This window comes from Dreissena polymorpha, chromosome 1, assembly GCF_020536995.1.
Source record: "Dreissena polymorpha isolate Duluth1 chromosome 1, UMN_Dpol_1.0, whole genome shotgun sequence".
NCBI classification, from domain to species: Eukaryota; Metazoa; Mollusca; class Bivalvia; order Myida; family Dreissenidae; genus Dreissena; species Dreissena polymorpha.
Window position 1 is genome coordinate 177,007,289 of NC_068355.1, and position 26,020 is coordinate 177,033,308.

Sequence of the window (26,020 nt, forward strand, 5' to 3'; positions counted from 1 at the left end):
ATAGCGATAGGAAAAATAGTAAGTATGCAGTAATAGATACATTAAATTTATTATGATTTTAAATATAAGTATAATTGTTCTTTTAAAATGTATTGACCAACTAATCATTTAAAAAAGATTTTTATTTTATGATGCGCATCGACTTGCCTCGGCGGACAGATGCAAAGCATTGCGGCGAAATCAGTCAGTGCCCAGGGTTCCCGCTGTCGATCGCCATTGGCGCCAATTGCAACAAAATAAAAAATCTGGCGACAAAATTTCGTAAATGGCGATTTAAAAAAAAATCGTCATTTTTCTGCATTTATATTTTCTTAAAATGACAAAAGACGCTGTGTTTACCAGCCGCTTTACGGCAGTCGTAATACTGTAGATTTCCATTATGTAAGCGATACAGCAGTTTTTTTAATGGAGCGTGGAGCTGACTGCATACTACCGCAAAGTGGCATGTTATGGTGATAATTGCGATTATCTGGAGTGTTGTTGCAAGTTATCTTAATTGGTCGGCAGTTTTATTGCATCAGAAATAAGGCAATATTGAAATATGCCGACTTTGCGCTTAAATGTGAAGTGTTTGTCACAGTGTTCGAAGCAGATTCAAGACCATTTAATTGACAACAATGACAATCAAAAAGGTAAGTATCGATTGTTTTTAGAAATCGGGTGTAATTATAGAAAATAGTAAAACATTTTACATGTATTGGTTCTATTTAAACAGTGACATATTTCTCTTTCACTCGTCAAAATGGCAAGTTCAGAGTGTAAAACGACTTTTAAAAAGTGAACATTGGATTCTGCTTATTTTGAGACTCATTCAAAATGCAAACGTTCCCCTCCCTAACATTCACCAGCTAACAAATAAAAACCAAACAAAAGACAGTTGTTTATCAGAATTTTATTTCCTTCAATATGATTTCCAACACACAATCTATGCTGTGTAAACTCTTTATATCCTCATCACTTATCAATTCACTCACTACCGAATGTACTGTTTTAAGAAAGGTAAACATAGTTAAGCACATTTATATTATTTATATACTACACATTAATTGATTATTATTAGTTTAATATTAATATTATATCTCCCTTTTTGTATTTTCAGAATACCATAGAGCTTATGAAGCACCAATACTGTGGCAACATATTCAGGCTGCTAAGAAGGTGTCAATCAACAAGAGTTACAACTGATTGAATGTGCCTTTATTTAATGAACAATTTTAAATGTGTTGTTATTATAAATACTACTGTTATTAAATCAATTCCTTTAACATACTGTAAATGCTCATTTTTTTTTGGTATTATAATAACATGATCTTCATCGCCCAAATGTTGCCCCAGTGTGGCGACAACTTTTTTAATTTGGCGAAAGTAAGTGGCGACAACTTTTGAAAGCCCAGAGGGAACCCTGAGTGCCTTCTTTTAGCTCATCTATTTAAAATAAAAATGAGCTATTGTCATCATCTGAGGGTTGGCGTTTGCGTCGGAGTCCGGTTAAGTTTTGTGTTTAGGTCCACTTTTCTCATAAAGTAACAAAGCTTTTGCATTCAAACATGGCACACTTACTTACTATCATGAGGGGACTAACCAGGAAAAGTTAGATAACTCTGGCTGGCATTTTGACAGAATTATGTGTCCTTTTAATGTTAAAAACAGATAAAAATTTGGTTAAGTTTTGGGTTTAGGTCCACTTTATTCTTGATGTATCAAAGCTATTGCTTTCATACTTACAACACTCACTATCATAAGGGGACTGTGCAGGTCAAGTAATGTAACTCTGACTGGCATTTTGACATGATTTTGATCCTTTTTATACTTAGACAATTCAAAATTTGGTCAAGTTTTGTATTAAGGTACACTTTATTCCTGAAGTGTCAAAGCTATAACTTTCATACTTATAACACGTTCTAACTATCATAAAGGGACTGTGCAGGCAAAGTAATGTAACTCTGACTGGCATTTTACGGAATTATGGCCACTTTTATACTTAGAAAATTGAAGATTTGGTGAAGTATTGTGTTTGTCCTCTGTATTCCTAAAGTATCTAAGCTATTTCTTTCATTCTTGCAACACTTACTTACTATCAAAAGGTGACTATACAGGAAAAGTTATGTTACTCTGACTGGAATTTAGACAGAATTATCGCCCTTTTTATACTTAGAAAAATGAATTTTCGGTTTTTTTTTGTGTTTTGGTACACATTACTCTTTAAATTGCATAGCTTTCACACTTGGAAAAGTCGCTTACTGTCATAGGTGGACTGTACATGACAAGTTGCATAACTATGTTTTGCATTTTGATGGAATTATGGCCCTTTTTGTTTTTGAATATTTTGTTGTTTGTTTTGTCTAGATACACTGTATTTCTGAAGTATAATCGCTATTGCTTTAAACTTTAAATACTTTCTTAATATCATAGGGTACTGTACCTGGCAAGTTAAATTTGACCTTCACCTTTGAACAACATTGACTCGTAAGATCAAATTATTAAATTTTGCTAAAATCGCCATTACTTGTTTATTTATTATCAGATTTGATTGATACTATGACAAACCAACACTTACCTGATATACCACAACGGACTCTACCCAAACAATCCCCCACGCCCCACCTCATAATCCCCCCTCCCAATTATTCTTTTATTTTTCATTGTTATCCTACTTTGAAAATCAATTGGACTAACAAGTCTTTACTTAGGACCTTGTTGCAGTAAATTTCTTAGGTTTTGCATTTCAACAAAGTTAAGATCCCCAGTAATAACATGACCAACTCGACTATAATTATATTTTGAACTAGAACAATCACATGATATAAGATGTGTTTTGTCTGGCGATTTTGAGATATTTTAATTGCCTAATTGAAAATGTATAACAACAATTATTGACACATTTTATTTAATTTTTTGTATGTTCCTTCAAGCAATTGTTTTATTATTCATTTAACAATGTATCGCTCAGGCAGTATGAAGTATGTCTTTTGCCAAAAGACCATTTTTTTGCATTAACAACTACATAAATACTAAATTTTTTACCAATGATCATTTTACAACAGAAATGTCTACTGATTAATGTGATTTGACACATCCAGGAGCATGCCTACATTTGGTTTGACTGTACACACCATGGGAGCCTACATTTGGTTTGACTGTACACACCATGGGAGCAAAGGGCACAGTTTTGAAAACATGCAAATAAAACATGTTTAATTGGAAAGTAGTAGATGCATGTTTGAGAGAATTAAATTAACAATCTATCTAAAATTTATTGTTTAAGACGTACGGCAATACACATGTATGAGTTTTATTACAATTTGTTTGGTTATTTGATGTGCTACTTTATAAATCAACTGTATAGATGAGTTTGTAACTTTCAATATGAATTTTAATATGGTATATATATACATGTGAAACAAGACTATAAGAGTGAATGATTGTTTTCTTCATTCATGGAAAACAATGCTATTAATGAGATACGGGACAAGTCATGCAATCACCGGTTTGAAACCATTTTCATTAGGATCAGATCCATGCGACAGCCTGTTCTAAAAACTAAAAAAACTCTTAAATCAGCACTCATTCCTCCAAATCGGCTGTTAAGTACTGAACGATTCCATATTTATGATCTTTTTACATGAGGGAACACGAGTTTACATTGATGTTGACTATGAAAACAGTAAAACAGAGCAATATTTATAATCATCTTCTTAAAAGAAGTTTATGTAAATAATGCCAAGTATATTTTGTTTATTTGTGCTGAGATTTATAAGCTCTTGTACGTTTGTTTGGGCTCTGTAGGCCAGTTTTTTGATGTTTCAAGTGTCTTAGGCAAACATTTTGGAGATTTTTTGAGTGTTTTCAGAATGCCTCAAAGACATTTATGTGTTCACTTATAGCATTGATTTATTGCGTGTGTGTGATGTTATGTGAAACTCCCTTTTATCAGACATGTGGCAGGTTGTAAAAAAGTTTTATTTAAGTCACATGAAGTGCTTGCAATATATTATTAAATTCAAATGTTCAAGGTTATAATATTCGTGTTTGATAAATTGATGTCTCAAATGCCAGTATAATTCTCTCGGCTAGATAATGTTCATGTGCCCAACGATAAACATATGTAGTAATTTAAAGAAACAATCTCCTGCATGACTCTTCATTAAACGTGACTTAGAGTGTTACATGTTCTTGATTATATTTTGTGAAAATACACAATTAAGCAGACCAACGATTCACAACAAATCCATATAGTGCATGATTTCTGTTGGAAGATTGCATTTTTCAGAATTAGGAAAATATTAAAGTTTAAAGTTGATGAAGAATTGTTGTAAAAGCAATTGTTAGGCAAGTAAATATTTATGTTATTTTCTAACTTAAAGTGTATTAAACAAGTATATACCTCCCAAGATTGAGGAACAAAGTCCTATATAAAGTTAAAGTCTGACGTGCCTAATCAAGACCTTCAGCAATACGTCAGACATTCCCAATCTATGTTTTCCAAATGTGGCATAGTATTCAAATGAATAATATATGTCAGACTTCACCAAAGAAACTGTTTCCAGGCACTGAGCTTCACAACACCGCGAAAGGGGGTTCATGCAAAAGGTGATAACCCTTTTGTGACTTAAAACAAACAACCGTCTGCATGTTCTTTATCAACGTCTGATTTACTTGAGACTATTAAACCACATTCATTTTTATTCCTGTTTTGTTCTTATATTGATTTCCAACAATTCATTTACATAGACCCGTCGCGATGTAATATACTAATGCAACTTGTCCGTTTATTCATGTAGGTATATTTGCATAGGCATATATTGGCAATCTCAAACACGTTATTTAACTACCTATTGTATGTTGCATCCAGTGTTCTTTGCGCATGTTAAATATTCTTCAAAAAAGAAATACTTTTATGTTAGTAATTGCACATGCATGTATTAAAATGATTGATGACCGAAACAAATGGCTTGATTTAACTGCTAATAAACTAATGCAAATAAACAGTTCATATGTCTTTGTAAAAAGCATGCAAACAATATACTTCATTTACAGATTAGCGTCTTCCTCATTCAAAGCGTGGGATTTAATGTTTCAATAAATAAAATGTTGCTGAATAAAAACTTCATAGTGCAGATAACATTTGGATTTTTAATTTTGATTATACAATTTTTAGTGTTTTTTACAAATATGTCAAACCCTTCCCTTAATGAAAACAAATTGTGTATGATGAAAATGTTTGGGAAAAATCAGTATTAATCTTTGGCAAGTATACCTATTGTAATACACCTCTTTGTAGAAAACGTGTTTCCTGATGTCTGAGCGCTGATGGTCTGAGCGCTGATGTCTGAACAGATTACTGAGTAGAATAGTTTTACAGCAAACATCATATCAAATTCAAGAAGATGATATTGTCAAGGTTGGCCACACGATGTTGTAAATTACAGTTTGATCACAGGTTACAAGCGCTTGCTCGAGCGTCGTTTAATAATGATCAGAAAATCTAGCATTGTAGAAACACTTCTATGGAAGTTAATGTCCATCGGTTCCGATGCATTGGAAAAAGCCTGTGTTGAATTAATTTTTCATTTGTCATTGATAAAACACTGTGTGTGGTCGTGTTTACAAGCAGATTAGATTGATTTCATATAGAGTGTCATTTATTGCCAAGTGGTAATTATTATTCTTAAGGTAACCAGTAACAATACTCAGCTTTAAGGCTCAGACATACGTTTTAAGTTTATCAGGTCCAGCTGTATATATTTTTTTGACTCCTGCTTTGATTTTTGAACAATGCCAAAACATATTGTATCATAAATATCGTGTCTACTTGGTTTTAATTATAGGTTTTTAGCTTGTATTTTTGACATGTGTTTGGGGCCACTATTTAAAATCAATTACTAGGACTTTAAGAATGACGAAAAACTTCACGCATGCCTTTTGTATCATCATTTTTGGTCTCTGAAAAAATTAAAAGGCTCATAACTCTGCCCTGTAATTTAGCATAATTATTTTCTTTCACTCTTGGAAATTTTGGGTAAATTGTTTAGGCTCGCAACAACTTCATATCTCTATCTGTACTTTTGATATTGACATTAAACTACATATTTGTTCATTTTTTTAAGCAATCACTTTTTAAGACTAATTATTAAACAAGCCTTATGGCGTGATTACGCCCCTAGTTGTACTTAGAGAAAAGTCAGGTAACGATGCAAGGTGAAATTCATTGGAGGTCCACAAACATGGTCTATACATTTGTTTTCGTGCAACAACTTTGTTTATTAGCATTTTGGACCAGTTGGGTAAAGGTTATTTTGCCTAACATAGAAAACTGGTTTGGGCTCAATGACGTTAGCGTAGTTGAAGATTTGCTTAAAACTTAATTCATTTAACTTAATTCATTGTTAAATACTTGAAAATTACTTTTTTGGTCTGGTCATTTTTTCTGTTCTGGTCCTGGCTCAAGTAACATCATTTATGAAGGGGATGTCATTATACTGCTGCGTTTGCTGTTGTAAGCGCTGATAATATGACAAAGTCATTAACTGTGTTGCTTCGTATTGCTGTTGTTGATTATGATACATGCCGCTGTCAATTATTATGGTTGCAGTTATACTAACACTATTGACTGTTGCTATATATGTTGCTGCTGCTGATAATGGCAGTGATGTTAACACTGCTACAATTGATACTGAATTGACACGTGCTGTCATTTTTTCCGCTGAATATAACATTGCTGTAGACGCTGCTGATGTACATTATACCGTGACATTTTATTGGGCCGTATCTCTTACAACCTTTAAAGGTTTGTTATAGCCATGTTTATGTTATTGAGATGATTCGAAGATAACATAAGTAAGGCACGCTTATGGTCAATGTCATACTTCATGGTCAAACGTTTTAGCCTCTATTTTTGTGTCTGGTGTATATATCATATACAGATTAAATGGTTTTCCTGAAACTTGTCTACAATTATTAGGCCATTGAGATAATGAGCATAAGAAATGACTCAGTCACGCTGGCTGGAGGTGAAGGTCATACATAAAAAGTTTGAGCATATGTTCCTGTCTTTTCTATATTCATTTTACTTATTGAAGGATTTTCATCAAACTTTTCAACAACAAAAAAATATCATTAGGATGATATGATTAAGGCATTAGAGCTGCAACGATTCGATCCGATTCATCGAAAATCGACTTGAAATGCTTCGATTCGATTACGATACCAAACCTACCAAATTCGATTCGATTTTTTAACATATATACATATGTTTCTTGTTCTGAGAAAACTGGGCTTAATTCATGTGCGTTAAGTGTCGTCCCAGATGAGCCTGTGCAGTTTGCACAGGCTCATCAGGGACAACACTTTCCGCTTTAATAGTATTTTTAGTTTCAAGGAAGTCCCTCCTTACCGCAAATCAAGTTTAGGCCGAAAGTGTCGCCCCTGATTAGCCTGTGCGGACTGCAGAGGCTAATCTGGGACGACACTTTACGCACATGCATTATGACCAGATTTCACAGAACACGACACATATATAAACATAGATACGTAAAGCGCGCTGTATTCTGACTATTGATACAGGAAGATGTAGGTTTTATCTTTACCTGTAATTACGACGCGCGGGATTGGTTGCTTATTACTTTAGTCATCCAATCAATAAGCCTGTTACGGTCTACTTTCGGAAAAAGCGTCAAAATGACTGAACAAGTTGTTGCCGACAAATTGAAATTGTCAGATGCGCCTAAGAAGCTAAAAACAAAAGTGTGGCAGTATTTTGGGTTTCGGGATGGTAGCCCTACCAATAAAGCAAAGTGTAAACTGTGCTTCACGGATGTGGCGTACGTTAAGTCCAGCTCAACCACTAATCTAATTCAATATGTCAAATGCAAACATAACGTTGATTTAGCAAGACTAAGAGGTCGCACAAGTGCAACTACTCAAGTCGCCAGCCAGAAAAGTAGTTCTATATCTGTTGGAATTTTGTTAAGTTTATTAGAGAATGTGATTTGTCTTACAGGTAACAGTAGATGCTGTCATGGCACAATGGTAGACATGCTTATAGCGGTTTTGGGTAAAAGTATAATAGTGATAGTACTACCATTCAACTGATTCCATATACGTTCTTATGATTATTTATTTATTTTTAGCTCATCTATTTTTTGAAAAAAAATTATGAGCTTTTGTCATCAACTGGGCGTCGGCGTTGGCCTCCGGTTAAGTTTTGCGTTTAGGTCCACTTTTCTCATAAAGTATCAATGCTATTGCATTCAAACTTGGTACACTTACTAACTGTCATGAGGGGACTGGGCAGGCAAAGTTAAATAACTCTGGCGTGCATTTTGACAGAATTATGTGACCTTTTTATACTTAGAAAATTGAAAGTTTTGGTTAAGCAACACTTACTAATTATCATAAGGGGACTGTGCAGGCAAAGATATGTAACTCTGACTGGCATTTTGACAGAATTATGTGCCCTTTTTATACTTAGAAAATTTAAAATTTTGGTTAAGTTTTGTGTTTAGGTCCACTTTATTCCTACAGTATCAACGCTATTGCCGTCATACTTGCAACACTTATTAACTATCATAAGGGGACTGTGCAGGCAAAGTTATGTAACTCTGACTGGCATTTGGACGGAATTATGGACCCTTTATACTTAGAAAATTGAAAATTTGGATAAGTTTTGTGTTTTGGTCCACTTTACCCCTAAAGTATCATAGATATTGCTTTCATACTAGGAACACTTGCAAACTATCATAAGGGGACAGTAAAAGGACAAGTTGCATAACTCTGGTTGTCATTTTTACGGAATTTTGGCCCTATTTTGACTTAGTCACTTTGAATATATGGTAAAATTTTGTGTTTCGATCCAGTTTACTTCTAAAGTATCAAGGCTATTGCTTTTAAACTTCAAATACTTTCATGCTATCATGAGGTTACTGTACCTGGCAAGTTGAATTTTACCTTGACCTTTGAATGACCTTGACTCTCAAGGTCAAATTATCAAATTTTGCTAAAATTGCCATAACTTCTTTATTAATGATTAGATTTGATTGATACTTTGACAAAACTACTCTTACCTGACATACCACAATAGACTCCACCCAAACCATCCCCCGTGCCCTCCCCCCCTCCCCCCGAATCCCCCCGCAATTTTTTTTTAACATCATCTCACAAATGACCACCACACCCTCACACTATACCCCCCCACCCCACCCCCCACCCAAATATTTTTTTTGAAACGGTTAAAAAACACAAATATTTATTTTTATTATTTTATTTTTGAAATACCGTCCAACCATCGCACCCAAGAATCCCCTCCCCCCCTAATTTTTTTTTAAAGATCATTTCACAAATGACCACCACACCCTCACACTATACCCCCCCATCCCCCCAAATTTTATTTTTTTTTTTGCATTTTTTTTCCGCATTTTTGGATGATAATGTTATAAATGTCCACACCCCCACACTATACACCCTCTTCACTCCACCCCTCCCTCCTTTGTGATTGAAATTGAGAGTCCCTTCACCTTTAAAAAGAAAATAGATGAGCGGTCTGCACCCGCAAGGCGGTGCTCTTGTTTATATTATTGTGTAATCAACACAATCTTCTAGTCCAGAGCTACAGATAAGCTGTGTATTTGCGTAAATACGCAATAAAAAAAAAGTGGATACGCAATTCTTTCAAAATCGAAGCGCACCGGTACGCAAAACAAATCGCCGATACCCAATTCGAGCCGCCGTCTATGCGTAAAGAAAATTCCCGTTTTGGGTTGGCCGTATTGACTCAAGTCTTAATCGACAAGCTTTGTTTTATATTGTAAGGTATTTCCCCAAGCATTTAGATGATAACACATGCGTAAAAAAATGGCGTCTCGAGGAAGACGTAAACTTCCACACAAAATACAAAAAACCTGCATTGATTCCTTTTTGGTGGTTAATGAATTTGATGGCGAAAAAATTGCGAAGGGTATTGTAAATGACCTTATCAATTCGATTTTTTGTTCAGTGGACATTTGCAAAAGTATTGTAAATGAACTTGTTGATGGGGTTTTCAAAACGAAAGTACCAGCCCATTCCGGATCAAAAACAACTCGAAAAACATTCGATGAGTGGGTCGAAAAATTTCCTTGGCTGCAGATTGTTGAATCAGGAAGCACGTTTAAACTTATTTGTAAACTTTGCAAAGAGAAAAAAGACTCCATGAAATTGTCAAGTGTTTGGGCATATGACGGATCCCCTAACATTCAGATATCCAGTGTCGTTAGGCATAATGATAGCATTGAGCACAGAAATGTTGTGAAGTCTGAAGTGAAGCTGGCAGCAATAGACTGCTCAAGTGTTTGTGGTGAGGCCGAGGAGCCTGAGATCAAAGTTTCACCTGAAGACACGAAATTGTTCAACACTGTCTATTTTGCAGCCAAATCAGAAATTCCATCAGACAAAATTAATGGACTGCTTCAGTTACAGGAATCAAATGGTGTTGACATTAAATATAAGAATCTCAGTTGGGATACCATTACTGAAATTCAAAAATCTATTGCACATGTTTTGAAGTCTGATGTTGTGAAAAACATTAAATGCTCTGATTTTTATGGATTAATGCTTGATGAAAGCACAGACATAACAGTTGAAAAGAGATTGTCAGTATGCATACGATATGTGATGAATGGCACACCAGTTACTCATTTTCTGTGCAATTTACCTATTGAAGATGGATGTGCTCACACAATTGTGAATTGTGTTGTTAATTGTCTTGAAGAATCGGACATTCCACCTGCATCATGCTCATCCCTGTCTACAGATGGTGCAGCAGTGATGATGGGAAAAAAACAGGTGTTGGAGTTCAACTAAAAGCAAAGTACGCTCCTTTTTGCATTCAAACACATTGTGCTGCTCACAGGCTGAATTTAGCGTGTTCTGATGCCATAAAAGAAGATGATTACATGAATAAAATCAAAACAAAATTCAGCGCACTGTACGTTTTCATTAGTGGTTCCAGTTCTAGAACACAAACACTTAAAAATGCCCAAAAACTTTTAGATGAAGCTGAGCTTACAATAAAGGAGGTATACTCTGTTCGATGGCTAGGCCTAAAAAATGCTGTGGAGGCTGTGTATGAGTCCTATGCTTCAGTTCTTGCTACACTGAGTCAGTGCACGGAAGACAAAAATGCTGTGGCTAAAGGCCTCTTCAAATATTTTAACTCGTACAAGGTAGCCCTCATTACAGCACTCGTTTTGGATGTACACACTGAACTTGCAATCCTATGCTGTAAACTGCAGGAGAAAAATTTTCTGTTGAGTCAACTTAGGCCATTAGTTGATGGCACCATTGCCAAACTAAAAGACATGAAAACTAACGATGGACACTTTTTGAAGGAAATGAAAACAATAATAATTGTTCAAAATGGTGATGCATTGCTATGTGGGGAAAAGTTGTCATATTCCGCCAATATGAACTCTGAAATAGAGAATGTCAGATTGAGCTACATTGATAGGCTCTTGAAAAATGTGAAAACTAGATTTAGAAGGTCTGAAACAGATGTATTTGATGACTTGACAAAAGTTTTTGAACCAATGACTGTGTTGAGCTTAAATGACTCTGATGAAGCACTTGAGCGCCTAGGAGCCTTCTATGGCACTGAGAAAACTGTCACCATTGAACATGGAAACCTGATTGAAGGGTTAAACCGAGAAGAAAAGCAAATACCACCGTTGATAGATTTTGAGGAATTGAAACAAGAATGGCCCAGACTTCGAGGCATGATTTGTGGTGCATACTCAAAAGTTACAACTCAACATCTGCGCAAATGTATTATTCTGCTCCACAATGACATTCTGCCAAACTTTGCCAAACTTGCATCTGTGACTCTCTGCATTGAACTTACAAGTGTTGAATGTGAAAGGAGTTTTAGTACACAGAACAGGCTAAAAACCAAATACAGGCCCTCTCTGAGTGCAGAAAAGCTCAACACTTTGATCACTATCTGCATGATGGGACCAGACCCAGTCCTCATGGACATGACTCCTTGTATAAAGCACTGGCAGCAGAAAAAGCGTAGAAAAAGAAGGCTGTTCGCCGAATACAAACCCAGAGCCACTGCTAAGAAAGCTAAGAAAGTGTAAAAATAACTATGATTTACTGACTACAACTTGTTTATTATGTTAAATATTAGTTTTATTCAGTTAAGAACAGTAACTGTTGAAACAACACAAAGAATGTGATTTAACATTGCACAAGGAATGTGCTATTGTTTGTTAAATTGTTATAATGAGCAAATGACTGTTTTGTCACAGAAAAATGGAACAGCCTATACTTCAACTGAATACACAACTATATGTAGGTAAGTTTTTGAGAAGCTAAATGAATGTTAATTGCCATAACCCTATTAAATTGTTTGTTTTGGTACAAATACCCAATTATTTTTAATATGAGCGGGTATCATACTTTTGGATACCCAATCATATTTTCCATTACCCAATTCATTCTTATTTTGAAGGGTATTACCCAATTACCCTAAAAAGCTTATCTGTAGCTCTGTTCTAGTCAGAAGTTTTTTTTAATTAAAATTGAGTCCTAATTTGCTATTCTTTTTTATGTGTTTATTGTAATCACATTTGAACAGAAATATTAATTTTGAGGCATAAGAGTGAATATATGATAGACTACGTTTGAAGATGAATCGAATCGAAAAAATCAGTATCGGAGTGTCTGAAATCGAAATTGAATTGAGCTGTTGGTGAATGGTTGCAGCTCTATAAGGCATGAGTCAGTAACATTTGTTAAAAACAATTTTCACCACGTTGGGGTCAAAATAATGTTGAAAGAGAATATTGATGTCTCTTGGGTTCTTTTTTATTGTTATATTGTCTTCATATTGAGTTCAGCAGTGTGGTAAAATCGTTAAAAAAAAATTAATAGGACAATGAAATGTGAATACACTGTAACTCCAATATAACGCGGATGACGGGGTCCAAGCCACGCAACAGCGTTATAAACGGACAGCGTTATAAGTTTTGAGCTTATTTATTTATATTGTCATGCTGTGTTGTCATCCGCAAATACATGCATATAAATCGAATCGAACGATAACAGTATATATACCGCTTTTCTAATGTGCACATTTGTCCTATAATCCAATATAATTACAACATCACTTACGAAAAAATAATGTTAAACATTTATTTCAAGAAATATGTTTACGAATTTCGTAAACATATTCATATGCCTATGCCATTTTTCAGAAAAATAGTACAGTGCATTATGGGACACAGCTTTCATTGGACGAGCGAATTTAAATTTAGATTGAATGCAGTACGATACATGTACAAAGTAATGTTTTATTGTGTCATACGCAGCATGTAACAAACGTGCTTTCGGTGGACTTTCTGAAAACGGGCAAAAATTTAAGTGAATCTCTGTTAACAATTACACTGCGTTAGCATGTAAATAAATCGTCAGGATTTTTTTATTTACTTTTCGTATACGTACTGAAACATTAAACATACACAAAGATCTTTCTATGTATCAAGCTTGTATAGCATATAATAAACAATTACACACTTACACAGCCATAGTTTATACAATGAAATACAATACACGATAAATATAAAACATAAACAGGTAATCGTTTTAAATAACTTTAATTTGATAATTATTACGCTTGCACTTACCTTATTGAAATTAGGGCACCGAACCGCTCTGATAGGGAATACATGTATTAAACACGGACTCGCGAGTTTTCACACCTTTATTGACATTACACAACAGATTAACACCAATTAGCTGTCGAGTGTCGTTAAACTTCTAATCGATTAAAATCAGTTAAACGAACGGATAAAGCAATCAAGCTGTGATCGCCAGCTTCTTTGAATTTTCTGAAAATACATGTAGTTGCATAACATGGATTTGAATCAGAAATGGAAGGTTGGAGAAAAAACGGGATCCAAGCACCCCCAGTGTTATATTGGACACAGCGTTATAACGGACCGCACTATATTGGAGTTACAATGTACTGTTTAGTTTTTACCCAGTAGGTGTTTTAACATGTACTCATAAGTGTTGAACATGGCATATTATGATTTAAGGTGCTACCTAATTTACTGGCAAAAGCTTTTTTGATAACCTTGTATTTTTATTGAATATTTAAAATAAAATGAAATAAATCGTACAAACACCTCACTGTTTATTAAAATGTCTTAGGTACTAAACATGTTTCGGCCAAAGCCTTCATCAGTAGTGCATTAATATAAACAAATACAAAGGAAGTGACGTCAACGTCATACAATAACGTAACGTCGTTTGGCGGAAGAATATATAGTACATAATATTACATAATACATAATACAAAGATGGATCAGTGATGATACAACAGTCTATTAGTAATAATATAATTTATAAAAAAACATAGTAATAGACAAACATCAAATGTATATGTAAATTTTGTTTATGTTATATATGTCATACAGCAGTTTATTATTTAGACCGTTAGGAATCATAGTTTTTATGTCCCCCCCTATAGTAGTGGGGGACATATTGTTTTTGCCCTGTCTGTTGGTTGGTCTGTTCGTCGGTTGGTTTGTTGGTTGGTTTGCGCCAACTTTAACATTTGCAATAACTTTTGCAATCTTGAAAATAGCAACTTGATATTTGGCATGCATATGTATCTCATGGAGCTGCACATTTTGAGTGTCAAGGTCAAGGTCATCCTTCAAGGACAAAGGTCAAATATATGGGTCAGAATCGCTCATTTAATGTACACTTTTGCAGTATTTCAATATTCAAGATAGCAACTTGATATTTGGCATGCATGTGTATCTCATGGAGCTGCACATTTTGAGTGGTGAAAGGTCAAGGTCATCCTTCAAGGTCAGATGTCAAATATATGTGGCTAAATCGGTCATTTTATGAGTACTTTTGCAATATTGAAGATAGCAACTTGATATGTGACATGCATGTGTATCTCATGGAGCTGCACATTTTGAGTGGTGAAAGGTCAAGGTCATCCTTCAAGGTCTGAGGTCAAATATATGGGCCCAAATCGCTTATTTTATGAATACTTTTGCAATATTGAAGATAGCAACTTGATATTTGGCATGCATGTGTATCTCATGAAGCTGCACATTTTGAGTGGTGAAAGGTCAAGGTCAAGGTCATCCTTCAAGGTCAAATATATGGGTCAAAATTGCTCATGTAATGTCACTTCTGCAATATTGAAGCTAGCAATTTTATATTTTTAATTTATGTATCCAATATGTTTCTTTACATAAACTGTCTTGATTGTTTTGAACAACATCAATAGGTACAAATGAGAAATCTGATAAAGTGAAATTATTTTTTAAAATAAAAATTGTCAGTGTATCCAAAATGTGTAGCAACATGTGAAATAGGATTTATTGAACAATTTCTGATATCAAATCTATGGCTATTCATTCTGCGGGAAACATTCTGATTAGTTTGTCCAACGTATTGTTTATTACAATTTTTACATATAATAAGATATATAACATTGCGCGAAGTACAATCAACATCATAGCGTCAATCATACGATAAACCAGTAACACTACTATTGAAACTTGAACATATGTTTATGTTATTGCGACGTGTACAGCTTGGTCGGTTACATTGACCCAATAAATGAATATCAGTACTGTTATAAGACACTGAACATCTTACAAGGCTGTTACGTATATTCTTAGGTCTTTTATAGGTCAAAATGGGTTTAAATGAATGTAAAGACTTAACACGTTTCTTTTTTGATAATCTGAACAAATCCCAGTATTTGTGTAAAATTTTAGCAATATTAGGAAGTGATGTGTTAAAGCATACAGTAAATGGTATTATTGAATCAGTATTTCTCTGAGTAACACATAATGCACTTTCCTGTGTCATATTTTTCACTTGAGAAAATCCATTTTCAATAACATTTGTTGGATAATTTCTACTTTTAAATTACTTAAATAAACTAGATAAGGACTGATTGAATACATCATCATCAAAAATAATACGTCTGTAGCGCTTTGCCTGACTGTATGGAATACTCCGCTTACAGGACATGGGGTGAGATGACGTAAAATCTAAGTATAAATGCATATTAGTGGGTTTACAAAAAATATTTGTAACCACAGTGTCTAGTTCACTTTTTGATATAGAAACATCAAGGAAAGATACACACTGTTGAGATATATGAGAGGTAAATTTTATGGTTGAATGGAAGTTATTTAAATTATTAATAAAAGTGTTTAAATCTTCTAAAGAGCCATTCCATATCATAAAAATGTCATCTAAAAATCTAAGCCAAATATATGGTTTAATAGAGGTATTGTTAAGAAAATCTTCCTAAAATTTACCCATAAAAAGGGAAGCATAAGACGGTGCCATAAGACTTCACATAGCAGTACCCATAGTTTGTAAATAAGTATCATTATTGAAATCACAACAGCTATTTTCAAGAACAACTTGCAAAAGTTTGCTAACATTATCAACATTTACATGGATATTTATAGTTTCTTTTCTAAAAAAATATTTACAAGCATCTATTCCCTCACTATGGGGAATGTTAGTGTATAAAGAAGATAATCTAAGGTTACAAAGTAGCAATCTTTTTTCAATTTAATTTGTTTGTATCTTGTAAATAAAGTCTGTTGTATCTTTAACATACAATGGTAAATGTTTCATAGCTGGATTTAAAACATAGTCCAAGTATTTAGAAATATTTTCCGTGTTGGAACTGCATGCAGACACGATGGGCCGACCAGGATATCCAAGTGGAAGACTGGCATCAAATGGCTTGTGTGTCTTTTGCAGAATGTAGAATTGGGGATTACAGATATTAGTTGATAATAAGTCAAACTGCTTACTTATACCGGGGTTGTTGTTCTCTATTTCTTCAAATCATTTTTGGATATTTTCATTCGCTGACTGGTGTTGGTTGTTGTTCACTTTTTTGTAGAAATGCTCATCGTTTAATTGACGAGTAACTTCTTCAATATATTTATTTTTATTCATTTCTACAATAGTATTTGACTTGTCAGCTTTTTTAATAACAATATAAGGATCATGTGCTAAATTTTTCAAGGCTTGTAGTTGGTCTTTGGAGATATTTGGTCGGAACCGTTTCTTCTTATCATTATGTAAAATTTCATTTGTAATGGCTTCTATGTAAAAAGCAAGATATATGAATTTTTTTAAATAAATATTTAGACATTATTGTTTCCAAAATATCATAACTGTTTGAATAATAAAGTAATGCATCCAAATAAATTCAATCTTCAAATAAGTTACATGTTCTTTAAGATATAGCATTGTATAATTTGTGTGTTTTCTAGCCGCATGAATTTAAAGCTAGTTTAGTGGCTGCTGTATAGTGGATATGGTGTCTGCTTACTGGCTTAGTCACTGGGAGGTCTCTGTATTGATCCCTTGGTATAGTGGATATGGTGCCTGCTCACTGGCTTAGTCACTGGGAGGTCTCTGTATTGATCCCTTGGTATAGTGGATATGGTGTCTGCTTACTGGCTTAGTCACTGGGAGGTCTCTGTATTGATCCCTTGGTATAGTGGATATGGTGCCTGCTCACTGGCTTAGTCACTGGGAGGTCTCTGTATTGATACCTTGGTATAGTGGATATGGTGCCTGCTTACTGGCTTAGTCACTGGGAGGTCTCTGTATTGATACCTTGGTCAGGTTTTTTTTTCCACTTTTTGGGAAGATAGCCCATGGCTTTGGAATTGGGAATTTTATCGGCATTTTCATGAAATTGGGAAAATAAATTCTTATAATCATTCAAATTAAAAGAACAAAACCATATAATACTTTGTTAGATGTAATTGAATTGAAATTGAGATAAAATAAGCATTAGACATCTTTCTAAAAAAAAAAAAAAAAAAAAAAGTATACTTTTTGGGATTGGAAACATAGCCGAATTTCGGCTATAAAATCGGGCCAAAAAAAACCCTGTTGGTATAGTGGATATGGTGCCTGCTTACTGGCTTAGTCACTGGGAGGTCTCTGTATTGAGCCCTTAAGTGGGAGCATTCTTCAGTTCGCCCTTACGACTCTAAGTACTGGTCCTACCCAGGAAACAATTTGTTTCATCAAATGTCTCAATTTAACTTCACAGCTTGCTCAGGCAGTTGATTGTAGCATACACTGATTTAACATAATAAAAATAATGTGATGTGCCAGATCAATTTTGATTGACAGGTTTTTTTAAAGCCAATAAGTTTAAGACTGTCAAATTACACACACAGACTAAGTATTGAAGTATTGAAAGCCACACCTGAAGCTTTTGTCAGTTTACTACAAAATTAATCAGCAAAATGATTTCTACTACAAAATTAATCAGCAGGATGATTTCTACTGTTGGGAAATGTTAACACAGCTAAATTGCTACCAGTTTCACAGGAGGGGACTTATGGTTCTCGCTCTGTGAGTCCATGAGTCCGTCACACTTTTCTGGATTCTGCGATAACTTTAAAAGTTCTTAATATTTTTTCATGAACTTGGAACATGGACAGATGGCAATATGGACATTATGCACGTCATTTCCATTTTTCCTACGTCTAAAATTCTGGTTGCTATGGACACAAATAAACTAGAAATACTGCTAAAAAGGTGGTTTTCTGGATCCTGCGATAACTTTAAAAGTTCTTAATATTTTTTCACGAAACTTCGAACATGGATAGATGACAATATGGACATTATGCACATCATTTCATTTTGTTCCTGCATCAAAAATTCTGGTTGCTATGGCAACAAATAAAAAACATATTCTGACAATGGTGGGATTTCTGACATTGGTGGAGCCGGTAGGGGACTTTTATTGCTTGGCAATAGTCTTGTTTATTATCAATGTAAAATTATGTGGAACAAAATGACAGCATTCTTGTTTTGCAATTAAAATATTCAATACATACACCAGGGTTCGCACAGGGCTTGAAAAGTGCTTGAAAACGAGTCCTAGGCTTGAAAAGCCCTTGAACTAAGGTTGGCCTTGAAAAAGTGCTTGAAAAGTGCTTATTTCATGTAAAAAAGCATTGAAAATGTTTATTTCTGTTCAAAATTACTTTTATCATCGCCATGAACTTGACTCGTTCTTAAGGGAAATATTACGAAAATTTATCATATATTCCTTCGCGCAAAAAGTTGAGTACGAAATATAAGTTTGTACACTACTGGGTACAAAATGTTAAGTGTACACGTCACAGATTATGTGTACTACGTCAGAGGTTCTACATTGTAATCAATTTTCGCGAGTAAAAATGCAGCGATGGGGTAGTGTCGTTTCAAACCAGAGTGGTTAACTGAATATTCCTGGAGCTACTTTCTGGTCATAAACACAGATGAAATGCAGAAAAAATGCTTAAATAATTACAACTTATACGATACATCAACATTCTTTTAACATAAATATTCATGGCGCTATTTTCTGGTCATAAACAAGTTGTCAAAAGGACGTTAATCGTTATGTTTTGCGCAAAACTTATGAATATTCCTGGGTACAGAAAACAAATGACATTCAAAAAGCACATTGTTGGGTCTATATTAAAACCATTGGTGTCAGGGGAATGGGGGAAAGCGCTTTGAAAAGCCATTATAAAGGGGAAACCCACAAAGAAAACATGAAATTGAGAAGCAAACAAGGTTCCTGCAATGTGTTTTTTGGTGAAACAGGAAGGTACTATTGTTAAAACTGTTGAATCTAAAACAGACACAACAACAACAGCCCCGTGAAATACAAAATGTTATAGTAACTGACTTCTATCTAAATGATATAAACTAGTCTGTTTGATGTGAGCATAGAAAGAGACAATGTGTTTGTTTGTAATATCTTTAAAAAGTAAATACATATGTGAGACTCATTGAGTTAAGGATGGATAACATGTATTTGTATGTAATAACTAGAAATAACATGTATGAGTTATTGTGAAATAAGTTTAATGTGTTTGAGCAAATAAATGATATATTACTGTGTTAATCTGGCTTGAAAATGCATTTTTTTAAAGGAAACTAACGTACGGTTCTTGGCCTTGAAAATGAAAATTTGGCCTTAAAAAATCCTTGAAAAGTGCTTGAATTTAGGTTTGAGATTTCTGTTTGAACCATGTACACGTTCCTTGTAGGGATCAAATTTTATTTTGGAAACTTTTGTCAAATTTTTTAAATTGTTTTGCCACTTACAAACTAGCCATTTTGTAGCAATTCATAAATCATTCTAAACTGCATATACTTAGTTTGTACTTGTATAGTTACATTTTGAATATAAATGAACATAATGTTAAATCATGCAAATTTTTTAGTTCAAACATTCACATAACACATACAATAAAACATAGATTATCAGTAAACATATGAGCTTATTTAAATATCAGTCATTGTCTTTCTTGGCTAAGCCGCATGGAGCATGTTACCGGTTTCACCAGAGGGGACTTAGGCCATCCTTAAAAAAATTGTTTGTTTGGCATAACCTGACCCAGGTAAATTTGGGTGGGTAGGTAGGTAGGGATTTTATTTTATTTTTGTATTTTTTTTTCTGACATTGTACTCAAACATATACCAAACTGAAAGGTAATTATCAAATAAAGCTCCAAGTCTTCTGCCTCATGAAAGGCATGAAATAAAATGTGCATATCACTTGACTACAGAAAATGAAAACAAGTAACCTAGCAAATACGTAATTAAAATACTATTTTGTTTACATATTACTTTACAATAGCATAGTTTTTGAGTAAAAAACAAAAAAGTAAGTATAACATTTTTCCTGTACGAAAATGTTTGGGCAGACTGCAACCAGATTATGTGCAGAATAAAATACACAAAATCTGTGTAGAATATGTGCAGAAAATATTTGGTGTCCATTTTAAATGAGTTGAACCAGATTTCTATTTATAGATTTTTTCAATATAAACAAAGAACGAATTCTGTACAGATTTTACGAATTATTTAAATTAAGCAGAATTTGTTCGAGGCAGAAAAAAATCTGGCAGAATTAAATCTGGGGAGAACCAAAATGTGAGAATAGAATTCTGTGCAGAATAAAATCTGTTTAATATTAAATTCTGTACAGAAAATTTTCTGTACAAAAAATGTATCCAGGTAGAAAAAGCAAAATAAACAGACCATCAATAAATAACATTTTTTTTATGAAATTTTAAAATGAAAACAATAAAATGTACACAATGAAATATACTGACAGTACCAATATTTTTGTTGTTGTTGAATTGATCACATTATGACAGGGTAAAAATTAAAAAATCACCCCCTATTTTTAGTCTCAATTTAAACAAGATGATTTCATTTATTTCCTGGAGAAGTCTATTTGGAGTGTCACTGCCTTGTTGAAAGAGGTGTCATCTGGCACTGTTTTGCTGTGGTCTTTGCACCACATCCAGACATAACCTATCGGAAAAAAATAAATGTTTACACATTTACATATTTGTATCATTCCCCAACAAGGGCACCGCATAACAGGTTCCAACGCTCGGCTGCGGGTGCAGTTTTGATTAAATAAAAGCTTGTCAGATATATTTTTTTTTTTTAGAGACCACAGTGACCTTGACATTTGACCTAGTGACCCAAAAATAAGTGTGCGTGTAGAACTCATCAAGGTGCATCTACATATGAAGTTTCAAAGTTGTAGGTGGAAGCACTTTGATTTTAGAGCAAAATGTCAAGGTTTAAGCACGTCGGAAAGGCTGACGCTGGACGGCGAGCTGGCTATGACAATACCTCAGGTTTTCTCCGAAAACAGCCGAGCTAAAAAACTGATACATGGTGAAACCAAATTATTCTAACTACTCAGTTTCAAACAGTAATGCCATACCTGTACTAAAGACATCATACATCAAGTGCCAGCCCAACAAAATTCACTTATAGCACAAACATCCAATTGAATTTCAAACCATTGTTTGATTCTAGTATTAATTAGACCCAAAGTTAAAATGCGATCCCAATAGTTTTTTGGTATTTAGTAAATGTTACTTTGACCTTGATCCGACTTAAACTGCAAACAACTAAATTTTCTACGTTTGCATTATTGTTTGATTTTGTTGGATTATTGGCTGTTGTCAACAGCATATCAACAATATGCCTGTCATATCATTAAGTTAACCAACTCAAAGTATCCTGGAATAGCTGGTTTACTAGGACCAAGTGCTTATACCAAACAGTGAAACTAATGTCAGTAAGTTGAGTAACAGACAACTCCACTACTTCATTCAGAGGATTAGGGTGAGAATGGCTGTAAAAAGGATAAAGCTAACACACAATTTGTGTCCAATACCTCCATCCAAGCTAAAGTTAACTTTTTTATGCTCCCCCAAAATTTATTTTGGGGGGAGCATATAGTCGCCGCTTCGTCTGTCCGTCCGTGTGTCCGTCTGTGCACAATTTTTGTCCGGGCTATTTCTCAGCAACTAATGACCGGAATTCAATGAAACTTTATGAGAAGCTTCACTACCAAGAGGAGATGTGTATATTATCAGCGGGTTCTGGTCGGATGATTTTGTACAGAGTTATGGCCCTTTGAAATTTTCCATTAACTGTTCATATAGTGCAATTCTTTTCCGGGCTATTTCTCAGCAACTAATGACCAGAATTCAATGAAACTTAATGGGAAGCTTCACTACCAAGAGGATATGTGCATATTATCAGCGGGTTCTGGTCGGATGATTTTTCACAGAGTTGTGGCCCTTTGAAATTTTCCATTAACTATACATATAGTGCAATTCCTGTCCGGGCTATTTCTCAGCAACTAATGACCGGAATTCAATGAAACTTTATGGGAAGCTTCATTACCAAGAGGAGATGTGCATATTATCAGCGGGTTCTGGTCGGATGATTTTTCACAGAGTTATGGCCCTTTGAAATTTTCCATTAACTGTACATATAGTGCAATTCTTGTCCGGACTATTTCTCAGCAACTAATGACCGGAATTCAATGAAACTTTATAGGAAGCTTCACTACCAAGAGGAGATGTGCATATTATCAGCGGGTTCTGGCCGGATGATTTTTCACAGAGTTATGGCCCTTTGAAATTTTCCATTAACTGTACATATAGTGCAATTCTTGTCCGGGCTATTTCTCAGCAACTAATGACGGAATTCAATTAAACTTTATGGGAAGCTTCACTACCAAGAAGAGATGTGCATATTATCAGTGGGTTCTGGCTGGATGATTTTTCACAGAGTTATGGCCTTTTGAAATTTTCTATAAAAAAAAATTTGTCCCCCCAACTACTGTGCCCTCAAGACGTTTCCTTTTATCTGAATATATAGTGCAATATTGTGACAAAAAAAACCTTTGGGGAGCATCACCCGTCTCCGACGGTTTCTTGTCTATTTTTAGTGACACATTTGGGCTCTGTATGCAATCCCTATCTTGGCCTCAATGCAAGGTCATCAATTGAGTCTAGGCAAACTTAAGTTATTGACCAGATATGCCCTACCCGCATTTAATAATCTCATTTTTTATCTTCTTTGAAAACCTGGTCATAAATTTAAATAAAATTCCTACCACTGTTTCATTATGTTAAATACCTAGCAAAAAAAACAAGACAAAATGTACCTTTGCAGGCAGAAATGATGACGGCATCAAGCACAGGCTTTATGTCATGCTTGTTCCCCGCCAGAACCTGACCTCTTGACCGTTCTTGTGTCTCCCTCGGATTTATGGCTGTTTAAAAACAAATGAAAGCACTTCATTCGACTTAACTAAAAAATATATTGTAAGACAGAAGTTGATCTAAATCAAAATCTGTGAACATTGCTAATCAAACGTTAATAATGTATGCTTTATGATGATACAATCAATGTTTATGTCTTGAAAAGACTAATAAAAAAAGACTTTTATGAAAAAAACTTTTACTTTAATACCTTACATACCCGGAACTAAGTTTCACCATCAGGTAAAAGGCAGCACTGCAAAACTTGCGCATTCTAAATTTTTTTATTGTGGTTGGATAATGTTCCATCAGTTGAACCATCTGGTAAATTATAATCATTTATCTTTTTTAACTTGCCTGCTAATGCAAATAAAATGAGGGTCAAAGGAAAATATTGAGCTTACCAGTACCTAAGACCCAAAGTTAAACTCAATTGATTTGTGCAGTTTGTCACTTGTGTTCAGAAGATTTCATTATAGCAATACAAGGAAGAATTACCTTGGTGTCTATGTTTTTGTATGTATAGGAACCATTTCCTAACTTGGCGTATTACCATTAAAACAAATGTTGTTGTTTTTTTTAAGATTAGCAAAAGTGCTATTATTTGAAAAAAATGTTCAAAACAAGTTTCATAAAGATTTCTTGTTTCATTAAGATTTGACATTAAATATTTCCACAACAGTGTTTACATGGTAAATGTTTGAGGCACAATGGATAAAAGGCAATCACAAAAGCTTACAATAAGAACAACCTTGTGCTCAGGTGATCTAAAAGCCTCCTTAAAAGATCTTATATATACATACATAGACTGACATCATATAGCTCACCATGATCATTTAGTGCTAAGGTGACTTAAAAAAAAAAGTTCTGCTCAATAACTTGAGTTTGGATTGCGATACTGCATATATCATGTGTATGCAGGTTCATTGCTTACATACAGACCTAGCATAGGAATTCATTCGGGGACCAGTCGTTTCAAGGTCAAGGTCATTGTTTCAAAAACTAGGAAACTATGATTTATGCATTATAAGTTGAATATGCACAACCAAAGTTTCAATTTTAAACAAATTTACAAACAAAGCCAAATACTGTCAACAGATTAAATACATATTTTGATGAAAGAAAAAGCAAATTTTAACATACCTCTGGTAATAATAATTCTTTCCTCATCGTCTTCTGCGCCCCATTTCATGGAACTTTTTGATTTTCGCTTGAAAACTTCGAATGTCAAGTCTCTGAGATTTTGTCGCACACTTACAAGTGTACTATCCTTTTCAAAGTAGACTAAACCACCTTTTTAAAGTAGACTAAACCAAACATCTTTAAAACCATATATATTACAACACTTTAATAATGTTATGTCTTAATTTCTTAATTGTTCCTATTTATAATTGTATTTTTATTTTTTGTCACAAAATTTGTTATGTTAAAGCACTGGCATTCAAATGAATATTTTCATAAAACGAGAGCCAAGTAAAGTAAATGTGCTGAAATAGGAGTAAATTTATCACACCTGACGCTGGTGTTTGGGTAAACTTGGGTAATTGGATCTCTCTCTATCTTGGATATCATTGAAAATGTCACTGCTGACAAACAGCAGACAAAATGTCCTAGCAATTTTCAATATTTTGGGACAATTTATCCAGCAATAAGCAAAGAATAAAAACTTTGTAAAAAAAAATAAACCTTATTTCACTCCATTGTAGATTTTTCTTGAAGCCTGTTGGATTAAATTGTAACTTTCTATGTTCTTTATGGTATGAACAATAGATACTGCTGTTTGTTTTTTTTGCTAATAATATGCTGTATTTTTTGGTCATTTTAACTATTGTATGAATTGAACATAACTGTTAGTTTTCGGTGAATAGAGAAATGTTTCCTGCAATAAACAATAAGAAACTGAAATCAGAAGTCTGTTTCTTAAATTTTACAAGTCCCAATTTGAAATGTTGAATCTAAATTTTTTCTAAGTCCAACATTCTGCCTCATTTTTCTACCAAGTACAGAAATTCTGCCTGGCTAAAATGCAAAGTGCTAAAAATCTGTCTTGTAAAAATTATAAGTGTTAAAATTCTGTCTTGTGTAATAATCTTTACAGATAAAATTCTGCTTCATTGTAATTCTGCTTAGAAAATCTGTACAGATTTCAAGGTATATTCTGTGTCTGTGTCCTCTTTGTACAGAAAAAATGAATTCTGTCTTGATTCTGGGCAGATTTTGTACAGACTCTATACAGAATTTGCATAGAATTTTCGTACAGGTAATTTCAATCAAGAACAAAAAGGTGTAACATCTTTGACATGTAACTAATTACATTTACTTATCCCTTTACATTTCCCAGTAACAATACATAAATATGATAATGATCATAA

At 34.1% G+C, this 26,020-nt stretch overlaps 1 long non-coding RNA gene across 1 annotated transcript; it reads left to right on the top strand.

Moving 5' to 3' along the window:
- The first annotated feature begins 527 nt into the window (after nt 1-527).
- Nucleotides 528-1,269, top strand: LOC127862931 (uncharacterized). Its single transcript, XR_008040870.1, has 2 exons — nt 528-632; nt 1,100-1,269. It is a non-coding gene; the product is annotated as an uncharacterized LOC127862931 (long non-coding RNA).
- Nucleotides 1,270-26,020: the final 24,751 nt, after the last annotated feature.